Source organism: Glycine soja, chromosome 7 (assembly GCF_004193775.1).
Source record: "Glycine soja cultivar W05 chromosome 7, ASM419377v2, whole genome shotgun sequence".
In the NCBI taxonomy this organism is placed as follows: domain Eukaryota; kingdom Viridiplantae; phylum Streptophyta; class Magnoliopsida; order Fabales; family Fabaceae; genus Glycine; species Glycine soja.
Genome location: NC_041008.1, coordinates 33,604,405 through 33,617,100, shown reverse-complemented (window position 1 = coordinate 33,617,100; position 12,696 = coordinate 33,604,405).

The following is a 12,696-nucleotide window of genomic DNA, read 5'->3' as shown; positions in this document are numbered from 1 at the left end:
TATCTAGATTTGATTTGATTTTATTTATGGGCTTGGATTTAAAACAGATTTGTAAGCTTTCGGGCTGGAAAAACTATATAACATCACCAAGGTTCTAGTTTAGCCCTCTCTCCTCTCTCTTCTGTTCTATTTTTCTCCTATTTTCATTTTTTAGGCTTTTCTTTGAGACATTTTTTCGTTTTGCAATTCCAGTAGCAATAAAATTTTGTTCTTCAATTTATAAGTTCGTTCTCTATCGATTAATGGAAGGCTAAGTCTCCAAATTGTTTTCTCTTGAGGATCAAACACAGTTCTCTTTGAGGTTCTATTATCACTGTTAAATTCTGTTCAGTTTTTCCTCTTCACTAATTATTCTGTATTTGTTGCTTTTAATTCATGCATGCTTAGTGCTTGATTAATTGTCTCTGCGCTTAATTTATGTTCATGCTTAATGATCGTTTATGAGTAATTGGTGTATGTGATGCTTAATCACATAATGAATGCCTTATGTTGAATTTCGCATAGTAATTTAATTTAGGGTTGGATTAAGTGGTTAAACTGATAAAGGATAAATTCTCGCAACCTAGGATAAGAGACTTGCTTGTGAATCAAGGGGAAGCAACATATTTTAATTCTGATATTTTCTGATTCAATTTTACTCGTTGTTTAAGTTACAAAAGCAAACAACCCCCCCCCCCCCCCCCCAATTTGTTACTATTTCCTACTATCTGTTATGAATATTTGGTTTATCATTGCTCGTTGGGAAACGACCTAGGATCACTTCCTAGTTACTACATTTTAATGTTTATTTGATTCTGGTACGGCTTCGATCAAATTTGGCGCCGTTGCCAGGGAGCAGTGTCCAAAGGTTCATAATAGCTTGTGATTCGTGTTTTATGTTTAGTTGTGTCATACCCTAATTTCGTCCGGGGACCTTTGCTCGATGACGTGCGACCATTCTTTGGTCCTCGTGAGGTGCTTGGCACCCATCATTAGGCAATTTGTGAAATTCCAGGACATGCCGAAAAACCAAAAAAATATTGATGCACAATCCGTAAGTTTCCGTGACACACCGGAAATCAAATGGAAGCATCGTTGCATAATTAAGTGAGGTTCCGTAACATTCCGTAAGTCGAAAAGGGGATGATTATGTAATCCGCAAGGTTCCGTAACATTACGGAAAGAAAACAAGTATCGTTACGAAATTCGTAAGTTTCCGTAACTTTACGAAAAAAGAATTACCAAAAAACAGCAGAGGGGGGTGTACTTAGTAAAAATGGGGGTGCAAATAGCACCCAGGCCCACTTGGGCCCTCTGGAATATTCCTCCAGAAGGCGGTTGCTTCTGGAGGAAGCAACCCTGCTCGCCTGGGCGAGCTGGGCGGCAACCACCTCCCCTATTTTGCTATAAATAGGGGAGGAAGTGAAGAAGAAAAGGGTTCAGCCCCTTAGGCACTTCTCTCTCTTTCGAATTTGCTTGGAAAAATTGTTTCCGTGAAGAAAATCTAAGCCGAGGCGCTTCCGAAACGTTTCCGTAACGTTTTCCGTGAGGAATCTCGCGAAGGTTTCAACCGTTCTTCGACGTTCTTCATTCGTTCTTCATCGTTCTTCGATCTTCAACGGGTAAGTACCTCGAACCAAGCTTTTCGATTCATTCTATGTACCCGTAGTGGTCCACATTGTGTTTCGTGCATTTTTATTCTCATTTTGTTTACTTTTTATACCCCCTGTTGACGTGCTTAAGCCATTTTACTTAAGTCATTTCTTGCTTAACTTAAAAATAAAATAAATTTCCACCGAACATTTGAATTGTATTATCCATTAACTTCGGTTAAAATAAATTCCGACCGTTCGGTCGTGCCGTAACCACGTTGGAAATCAAAAAGAGGTAGAAAATAATATAAAAATCAAAAAGTCATCTTTTAGTAAAATAAAGCGGAAAATCAATCGGACGTTTTCTCTTTGGGATTTCTCATTCTTAATCGAATTGATTAATAACTAAAGTGAAACTAAAGGCTAAAATCAAATTCGCCTAGTCAAGCTCGTCCATAAAAAATAGGCTTTTGAAGTTTGTCATTTCATTTCCTCACTAAGTAAAATGGATCATTTTTAAGGTCCAACGCCTTAAAATGATCACCTCTTAAAGTAAAAAAGAATCACTTGATAAAAAAGAACTACGTAGGTCTGATTTTCTCATCCCAAATTGAGGAATACGTAGGAGCAAAGGGAAACACCCTTGTCGACCACAAAAAAGGGAAAAATATAAAAAGGGTATAAAAGGATATAAGGACATAAAAAGGAACGTAAAAATCAAAGTCATGTTTGCACATTCGATTAAAGGCTGCCGTCCCTTGGGACGGACGTGTGGGGTGCTAATACCTTCCCCGTGCGTAAATACAACTCCCGAACCTTTCACTTAAAAAGTTCGTAGATCGCGTCTTTTCCGGTTTTTCCGACGTTTTCCTCGAATAAACGTTGGTGGCGACTCCGCGCGTATTCCTTTCGTGGAACACGCATCCCGCGAGTCACGCGTCGCCCTCCCGCCGAAGGGTAGGTTGCGACAGTTGGCGACTCCACTGGGGACAGTTTTTAGAGAGTTAGGCCATTTAATTTTGTGCAATGTTTTACCATGACTTTCTCCTTTTTTGGTTTCCCTTTATTTGTCTTATGTTCTTGTGTATATAAACTATTTGTTGCTTTTAGTGTGTTTTAGAATGTATGCATGAGGTAAATATTTATTCATTTGATGCACACAAACACTAACACTATTTGCACACACTGTGAGTGAAAAAGGGCCCTATACCCGGGTTCGTGGGAACATAAGGAGTGGAGGTGAATCTGTGATCATGCTAGGTCTCCGACTTGCTTGATTACAGTGAACCCTCATCTAGAGCTTTTCTCTTTGAAAACCTATTGTTGCTAGTAGTCCCTACTGCTACAATATGTTCTTCAAAGGGGATGATACCTCTAGAAACCATCAAGAGAGATATAACTACCTTGGGGATTACTGCTAAAAGCCTAGTTAGTTCTCTCCCTTATAGGTCCCTTCAATAGGGGCACGAAGCAAACACGCTGCGTGCCATTTTTCACACTGCCATGCATGAGTATCATATACCCTTTTGCTTATGTTCGGTAAATATTGTCATACTGTGCACATTCCCGCATTGTGTCGTTTGCATAGGCATTGCATATGGGTTCTGTCTTGATCCCTACTGTAAACAAACCAACGGAGGGTCCGTGTCGCCTTCTTAAAAACGTGCGTTGGGGCATTTCGCTACCCCTAGACGTCGTATCTAAGAAGGGGACAAATTCCCCGGACCCCCGTATTCGTAAATTGCATCTGTGTCATATGCATTTCTTCATGCATTCATCCATCCCACCCATGAGATATCGGAGTTTTGATTTGCACCAGCTTTTGTCTCACTTTAGTAAGCATGGGAACAAATCAAACTGGCAAGAGGTTCTACCAAGTCAAGGTCAAAAGCCCAGATACCACCAGCATTAAGGAATTAGGGCAGTTGATGGAACCCCTCCAAATGCAAGCCTTCCGCAAGACTTACGGAAAGATCTTAGAGTTGACCATAGCAGAGGTGTCCATAGAAGCCATTGCATCACTCACCCAATACTACGACCAGCCTTTGAGATGCTTCACATTCGGAGACTTCCAATTAGTACCAACCATTGAAGAATTTGAAGAAATTCTAGGATGTCCTCTCGGGGGAAGAAAACCATATCTTTCCTCCGGATGTCTCCCCTCTTTGAGCAGAATTGCAACTGTGGTCAAGGATTCAGCAAGAGGTTTGGACCGCATAAAACAGACTCGGAACGGCATAGCGGGCCTACCACAGAAGTACCTAGAAGACAAGGCGAGGGGTATGGCCAATCAAGGAGACTGGGTCCCGTTTATGGATGTGTTAGCTTTGCTAATTTTTGGGGTCGTCCTCTTTCCAAACGTGGATGGTTTGGTAGACCTAGCAGCAATCGACGCTTTCCTTGCCTACCACCATAGCAAGGAAAGTCCGGTGGTAGCTGTCTTGGCAGATCTATTTGACACATTTGACCGAAGGTGCGAGAAGAGTAGCGCACGGATCATCTGTTGCTTACCCGCCCTCTGTGTTTGGTTGGTTTCACACTTGTTCCAACAAGACACAAGACATCCATGTCCGCTCCTGAGCCATCGCTCGTGTACTGAAAAGAGGAGAATGGATTGGGACCAGCTCTTGGCCGGGATAGGAGGTAGAACAATCAGTTGGTTCCCCCGATGGAAGGAAGGAAAAGAAGGAGTCCTTTTCTCATGTGGAAGATACCCAAACATTCCGCTGGTAGGAACGAGGGGTTGTATTAATTACAATCCCACGCTCGCTATAAGACAACTAGGGTACCCCATGAGGGGAGCACCGACGGAAGAAAGCATGTCTCCTTTCCTTGTAAGGGATCTCGGCGCACAAAATTCCAAGACTATACAAAGAATCCATAAGGCATGGGAAACCCCGTTAAGGAAAGATCAAGAGCTTAGAGGCATTCGTAATGGCATCATTGGTGGGTACCACGAATGGCTAAAAGTTCGCATACGAGGTTTAGATTGGCTCGCCAAGTTAAAAGTCGTCAGCGAAGAGAATTTTGAAGCACCGGAAGAGGACGAAGAAGTCCAAGCTCTCAAAAGCGAGTTAGGAAAGGCAAAACTCGCCAAGGAGAAGTTCAAGTTGGCTGCTACACACGTTCGGAAGGAGTATGCCGGGTTACGGGAAGAGAATGCAATTACCGCAAGAGCCCTTGAACAAGAGACCAAGAGGGCTCGCAAGGAAGAGTATGGCCGGAACAAATTTCGCGGAGCTCTATGGGGTAGCAATAGTGAACTCAAGTTGCGAAGGGAAGAAAGGGACCAGTCGCGAGCACATAGCATGGTTCTGAAAGAGGAGTTGATTGCTTGTTCAAGGTCCAAAAGAAGCTTGTCTCAGCGTTTATGCGAGACAGAGACCAACATGTTAGCTATCATCGCCAAGTACCAAGAAGAGTTAGGTCTAGCCACGGCCCACGAGCATAGAATCGCGGATGAGTATGCTCAAGTGTATGCGGAAAAAGAGGCTAGAGGAAGGGTGATCGACTCTTTACACCAAGAGGCAACCATGTGGATGGATCGGTTTGCTCTTACCTTGAACGGGAGTCAAGAACTTCCCCGATTGTTAGCCAAGGCCAAGGCGATGGCAGACACCTACTCCGCCCCCGAAGAGATTCATGGGCTTCTCGGCTATTGTCAGCATATGATAGACTTAATGGCCCACATAATTAGAAATCGTTAGGAAACTTGTATGGTCTCTCAGACCTTGACTAGATATGACTTCCTTTTTGAAATAAAATGAGTTGGTCCCATGTTTCTACTCCAAAAAGCTTGTGCAAATCAAATCACTCCTACATCTCATCTCTAGCATGCATTTTCTTTCTTTACCCACTCCTCATGTTTGGTTTTTTAGGGAAAAACACCATAACTAAACGCGCCACAAGGGATCCCTATCGCACCAGATCCAAATCTAGAACGATGGGTGATCAAGAGGAGACGCAGGAACAGATGAAAGCCGACATGTCGGCTCTGAAAGAACAAATGGCCTCCATGATGGAGGCCATGTTAGGTATGAAGCAGCTCATGAAGAAGAGCGCGGCCACTGCCGCCGCTGTCAGTTCGGCTGCCGAAGCAGACCCGACTCTCTTGGCAACTACGCACCATCCTCCCTCAAACATAGTAGGACGGGGAAGGGACACACTGGGGCACGATGGCAGCCCTCACCTGGGATACAACCGAGCGGCTTACCCTTATGGATTGCCGCCCAACTATTCACCACCCATCTTGCAAGAAGATGCGGGCCACATTGCTTCTCCCGTCCATGAAAAAGAGCCTCCTCAGCAGCCCGACGAAGTCCATAAAGACCCTCAAGATTACGCTCGGAGGGATGTCGAGTTTTATCCCCCGATCCCCGAAGGGCCGACACCAGGCACGTTGCCTCAACCCAACATCGCAGCATCGCCAATAGTTTTGTCTATGGAAGGGCCGCCCCCGGCAACTGAAGAAAGGAGGAAGCTCGATCTCCTTGAGGAAAGATTGAGGGCTGTGGAAGGATTTGGGGACTATCCGTTTGCAGACATGACGGATCTTTGCTTAGTACCCGATGTTGTTATTCCCCCGAAGTTCAAAGTGCCGGACTTCGACAAGTATAAAGGGACGACTTGTCCCAAAAACCATCTCAAAATGTACTGCCGTAAGATGGGCGCTCATTCTAAAGATGAAAAGCTGTTGATACACTTCTTTCAGGATAGCTTGGCCGGAGCTGCGGTAGTGTGGTACACTAATTTGGAAGCTTCCCGTATCCGTACTTGGAAGGATCTGATTACCGCCTTCCTAAGGCAGTATCAGTACAATTCTGATATGGCTCCTGACCGTACTCAACTGCAGAATATGTTTAAGAAAGAGGGTGAAACCTTTAAAGAATATGCGCAGCGATGGAGGGATTTGGCGGCACAAGTAGCTCCTCCCATGGTTGAGAGAGAGATGATCACCATGATGGTAGACACTCTGCCAGTATTCTACTATGAGAAGCTAGTGGGTTACATGCCGTCCAGCTTTGCGGATCTGGTGTTTGCCGGGGAAAGAATCGAGGTTGGATTGAAAAGAGGAAAGTTTGATTACGTTTCCTCCACAAACGCGAATGCCAAAAGAATCGGGGCAACAGGGGCAAAAAGGAAAGAAGGAGATGCCCATGCCGTCTCTTCAACACCCGCGTGGGTCAAACCCCAGCAAACACCTCATGGTACCCATCAGTACGCGCAACATCACCCAAGCTTCTCGGCTCATGCGGGGAACGCCTCTAGTTCAACACCCGTGCAGCCTAAGGCACCCACCCAGAGGGAAGCTCCCCAAGTTCCAACTCCGAACACGACTCGACCGGCCAGTAATTCCAACACGACAAGGAACTTCCCTCCGAGGCCATTGCCGGAATTCACCCCGCTCCCAATGACGTACGAAGATCTTCTACCTTCCCTCATCGCCAATCATTTGGCCGTGGTAACTCCCGGAAGGGTCCTCGAACCCCCTTTCCCGAAGTGGTATGACCCTAACGCAACTTGCAAGTACCATGGGGGTGTCCCGGGGCATTCCGTCGAGAAATGCTTGGCCCTTAAATACAAGGTCCAACATTTAATGGATGCCGGATGGCTGACTTTCCAAGAGGATCGGCCCAATGTGAGAACCAACCCGCTCGCCAATCATGGAGGGGGAGCAGTTAATGCAGTTGAATCCGATAGGCCGCACAGGTCTAAACCTTTAAGGGATGTGGCAACCCCTAGGAGGTTTATCTTTGAGGCCCTACAAAAGGGAGGTGTGATTCCCCATAGTGGGTGTAAGGAGGATTCCTGTCTGCTACATTCCGGCGAGATGCATGACATGGAGACGTGTTTGGAAGTAGAGGAATTGTTACAGCGGATGATAGACCAAGGTCGACTAGAAGTCGGCATTGAAGGAAAAGAAGAGCAGCATATATGCATGCAATCTACGGAGGGGAGCGGTGTTGCGAAGCCCAAACCCTTGGTGATATACTTCACTAAAAGTGCAGCCTCGCAAAAGCCCGGGCACCCCTTAATGGCCAAACCTGTTCCATTCCCGTATCAAAATAGTCACGCGGTCCCGTGGAGATATACACCTCCGGGGAAGAAGGAAGAAGAAGTCACTGACGTCAGTTTGCTGTCAGCTAAAGTAACAAATATCACGGGGCTGAGTGGTGTGACCCGTAGTGGTCGTGTGTTCGCACCTCCGGACCTACCAGTCCAACCCGCCGACATCAAAGGAAAAGGAAAAGTGGTGGAGGAACAAGATGGCGAAGCACCCCACGCTTCGAATAAAGATATTCCAGCAAAGGGGCCCCCAGAGAAAAAGGATGGTAGAAAGGAGGTGTCGCTAGAGGAAGCCAGCGAGTTCCTTCGCATAATTCAGCAGAGCGAATTCAAGGTTATCGAACAGCTCAACAAAACCCCGGCTAGGGTCTCGCTGCTGGAGTTACTTATGAGCTCCGAGCCTCATCGGGCTCTGCTGGTAAAAGTGCTGAACGAGGCTCACGTGGCCCAAGATATCTCGGTAGAAGGTTTCGGAGGGCTGGTCAACAATATCACTGCCAACAACTATCTTGCCTTCGCCGAAGAAGAAATCCCCGCCGAGGGGAGAGGGCATAATAAGGCTTTACACGTGTCGGTCAAGTGTATGGACCATATCGTAGCCAAGGTACTCATCGATAATGGTTCCAGTTTAAACGTGATGCCTAAGAGCACTTTGGAGAAGTTACCATTCAATGTTTCCCACTTAAAACCAAGTTCAATGGTGGTTCGGGCCTTCGACGGCACTCGCCGAGAGGTTAGGGGAGAGATCGATCTCCCAGTACAAATAGGCCCTCACACCTGTCAAGTCACCTTCCAAATAATGGATATTAACCCCCCCTACAGCTGCCTGTTGGGGCGCCCGTGGATCCACTTAGTGGGAGTCGTGCCGTCTACGCTCCACCAAAAGCTGAAATTCGTAGTGGAGGGGCACTTGGTCATCGTGTCAGGCGAGGAAGATATCTTGGTAAGCTGCCCATCCTCCATGCCTTATGTGGAAGCCGCAGAAGAATCGTTAGAAACTGCTTTCCAGTCTTTTGAGGTGGTCAGCATTTCCTCCGTGGACTCCCTCTTTGGGTAACCTTGTCTGTCCGATGCAGCGGTAATGATGGCCCGAGTTATGTTGGGGAACGGTTTTGAACCCGGGATGGGTTTAGGAAAAAACAACGGCGGCATAACTAGCCTGATAAATACTCAAGGAAATCGTGGGAAGTATGGTTTAGGCTATAAGCCCACTCAGGCAGACATGAAAAGAAGCATTGCGGGAAGGAAGAACAATGGTCAAAGTTCGCGTTGGAGACAAGAAGGTGAAGGAAGCCCGCCCTGCCACATAAGTAGAAGCTTTATAAGTGCGGGTTCGGGAGACAAAGGTCAAGCGTTCGCGATATGCGAAGATGATATTCCGAGTACTTTGGATTTGGTACGACCATGCTCTCCTGATTTCCAGCTGGGAAATTGGCGAGTGGAGGAACGCCCCGGCATTTACGCAACAAGCATAATGTAAACCTTTACGGTTTTAAAAGCTCTATAGTTGGGCCTAGGCTTTAGAGTTTTCATTTTGTTAAGGCTTTGTGTCTTTTGTGTTTGAATTTATAATACAAGGATCTTTCTCCATCTGTTCCTGGTCTCTACCCATTCTCATTCATTTGCATGTTTACTTCTTTTTCTGAAACGGCAGATCCGATGACGAGTCCCCCGAAGGTACTAATACCTGGGACCCATCTATCGACTTCGAGCAAGAAATGAATCAAACGAAAGATGAAGGAGATGAGGATGTGGGACTTCCTTCGGAGCTAGAAAGAATGGTCGCCCATAAGGACCAAGAAATGGGGCCTCATCAAGAAGAAACAGAGCTAGTAGACTTAGGAATTGGCAGTGGAAATAGGGAAGTAAAGATAGGTACAGGCATTACCGCACCTATCCGTGAAGAATTAATAATCCTGCTAAAAGATTACCAAGACATCTTTGCTTGGTCATACCAAGATATGCCCGGTTTGAGTTCTGACATTGTGCAGCACCGATTACCTCTAAATCCCGGGTGTTCCCCGGTAAAACAGAAATTGAGGAGGATGAAGCCCGAAACATCCTTGAAGATAAAAGAAGAAGTGAAGAAGCAATTTGACGCTGGATTTCTGGCCGTCGCTCGGTATCCAGAATGGGTTGCCAACATCGTACCAGTTCCTAAAAAAGATGGGAAAGTACGAATGTGTGTAGATTATCGGGACCTGAATCGGGCCAGTCCCAAGGACAATTTTCCTTTACCACACATCGATATCCTCGTAGATAACACGGCCAATTTCGCTTTATTTTCCTTCATGGACGGTTTCTCTGGTTACAATCAGATAAAGATGGCGCCCGAGGATATGGAAAAGACTACTTTCGTCACCCTGTGGGGAACGTTCTGTTACAAGGTGATGTCCTTTGGACTCAAGAATGCCGGGGCAACTTATCAACGGGCCATGGTAGCTTTGTTCCATGATATGATGCATCAAGAGATCGAGGTCTACGTGGACGACATAATTGCTAAATCTAAATCTGAGGAAGAACACCTTGTCAACCTGCGGAAGTTGTTCGAAAGGCTTAAGAAATATCAATTAAGGTTGAACCCCGCTAAGTGTACCTTTGGGGTCAAAATCAGGGAAATTGCTTGGTTTCGTTGTAAGCCAGAAAGGGATAGAGGTAGACCCCGAAAAAGTGAAGGCTATCCTTGAGATGCCGGAACCCCGTACAGAGAGGCAAGTCCGAGGTTTCCTGGGGCGCTTGAATTATATTGCCAGATTCATATCGCAGCTCACCGCCATTTGTGAGCCGTTGTTTAAACTCTTGCGCAAAAACCAAACTGATCGGTGGAATGAGGATTGCCAAGAGGCTTTTGGAAGGATCAAAAAGTGCCTAATGAATCCTCCCGTGCTTATGCCACCAGTACCTGGAAGGCCTCTCATTTTGTACATGACAATCTTGGACGAATCAATGGGGTGTATGCTGGGGCAACATGACGAATCCGGGAAGAAAGAGCGCGCTGTTTACTACCTAAGTAAGAAGTTCACGACCTGTGAGATGAATTACTCCTTGCTCGAAAGAACGTGTTGTGCTTTAGTATGGGCGTCCCATCGCTTAAGGCAGTACATGCTGAGCCATACTACCTGGTTGATATCCAAAATGGACCCGGTCAAGTACATCTTTGAAAAGCCAGCTCTCACAGGACGAATCGCCCGGTGGCAAGTCTTGCTATCTGAGTTTGATATAGTCTACGTCACCCAAAAGGCGATAAAAGGAAGCGCTTTGGCAGATTATTTGGCCCAACAGCCTCTTAACGACTACCAGCCCATGCATCCGGAATTCCCGGATGAGGACATCATGGCCTTGTTCGAGGAAAAGTTGGACGAAGATCGGGACAAATGGACTGTATGGTTTGACGGAGCGTCAAACATTCTAGGTCATGGCGTTGGGGCGGTGTTGATCTCTCCGGACAATCAATGTGTACCTTTCACAGCCAGGCTAGGATTCGACTGCACCAACAACATGGCCGAATATGAAGCATGTGCCCTAGCCGTCCAGGCAGCAATTGACTCCAATGTCAAACTACTCAAGGTGTACGGCGACTCAGCGTTGGTAATCCATCAGCTGAGAGGGGAATGGGAAACTAGAGATCCCAAGCTGATACCCTACAAGGCCTACATCAAGGATTTGGCTAAGACTTTCGATGAGATCTCCTTCCATCATGTTCCCCGCGAGGAAAATCAAATGGCGGATGCACTTGCTATGTTGGCATCTATGTTCCAGCTAACACCGCACGGGGACCTACCCTACATTGAATTTCAGTGTCGTGGCAAACCCGCACATTGTTGCCAAGTGGAAGAGGAACGGGACGGAAAGCCTTGGTATTACGACATCAAGCGATATGTCGTAAGCAAAGAATACCCGCCAGAGATTGCCGACAACGATAAAAGGACATTGAGGAGGTTGGCAGCCAGTTTCTTCATGAGCGGAGGCACACTGTATAAGAGAAATCACGACATGACACTCCTGCGATGTGTGGATGCCAAGGAGGCAAATCACATGATCGAGGAAGTCCATGAGGGCTCGTTTGGAACGCACGCCAACGGGCATGCTATGGCCAGGAAGATCTTAAGAGCAGGTTATTACTGGCTTACCATGGAAAGTGATTGTTGTGTCCATGTGAGGAAGTGCCACAAATGTCAAGCATTCGCGGATAATGTCAATGCCCCGCCGCATCCTCTGAATGTCATGTCCGCCCCTTGGCCTTTCTCCATGTGGGGAATAGATGTCATCGGGGCCATTGAGCCCAAGGCCTCGAATGGTCATCGCTTCATCCTCGTAGCAATAGATTATTTCACCAAGTGGGTCGAGGCGGCTTCATATACCAATGTCACGAGGAATGTGGTGGTCAGGTTCATTAAGAAGGAGATCATCTGCCGATATGGTTTGCCAAGGAAGATTATCACGGACAACGGCACCAACCTGAATAACAAGATGATGGGGGAAATGTGCGAGGAGTTTAAAATCCAGCATCACAATTCCACACCCTACCGGCCAAAGATGAATGGAGCCGTGGAAGCAGCCAATAAGAATATCAAAAAGATTATCCAAAAGATGACCGTGTCATACAAGGATTGGCACGAGATGCTCCCATTCGCGTTACACGGTTACCGGACTTCAGTGCGAACGTCAACTGGGGCAACGCCGTTCTCATTGGTATATGGGATGGAGGCGGTGTTACCGTTCGAGGTAGAAGTCCCGTCATTGAGGATCTTGGCAGAATCCGGATTAAAGGAATCAGAGTGGGCTCAAACACGCTACGATCAGCTCAACCTCATTGAGGGTAAGCGCTTAACGGCCATGAGTCATGGGCGCTTATACCAGCAAAGAATGAAGAGTGCATTCGACAAGAAAGTACGCTTACGCAAGTTCCATGAGGGAGACCTTGTGCTAAAGAAAATGTCCCATGCTGTCAAGGACCATCGAGGGAAATGGGCCCCGAACTACGAAGGGCCTTTTGTTGTGAAGAGGGCTTTTTCCGGAGGAGCCCTGGTGCTTACCAACATGGATGGCGAAGAGCTAC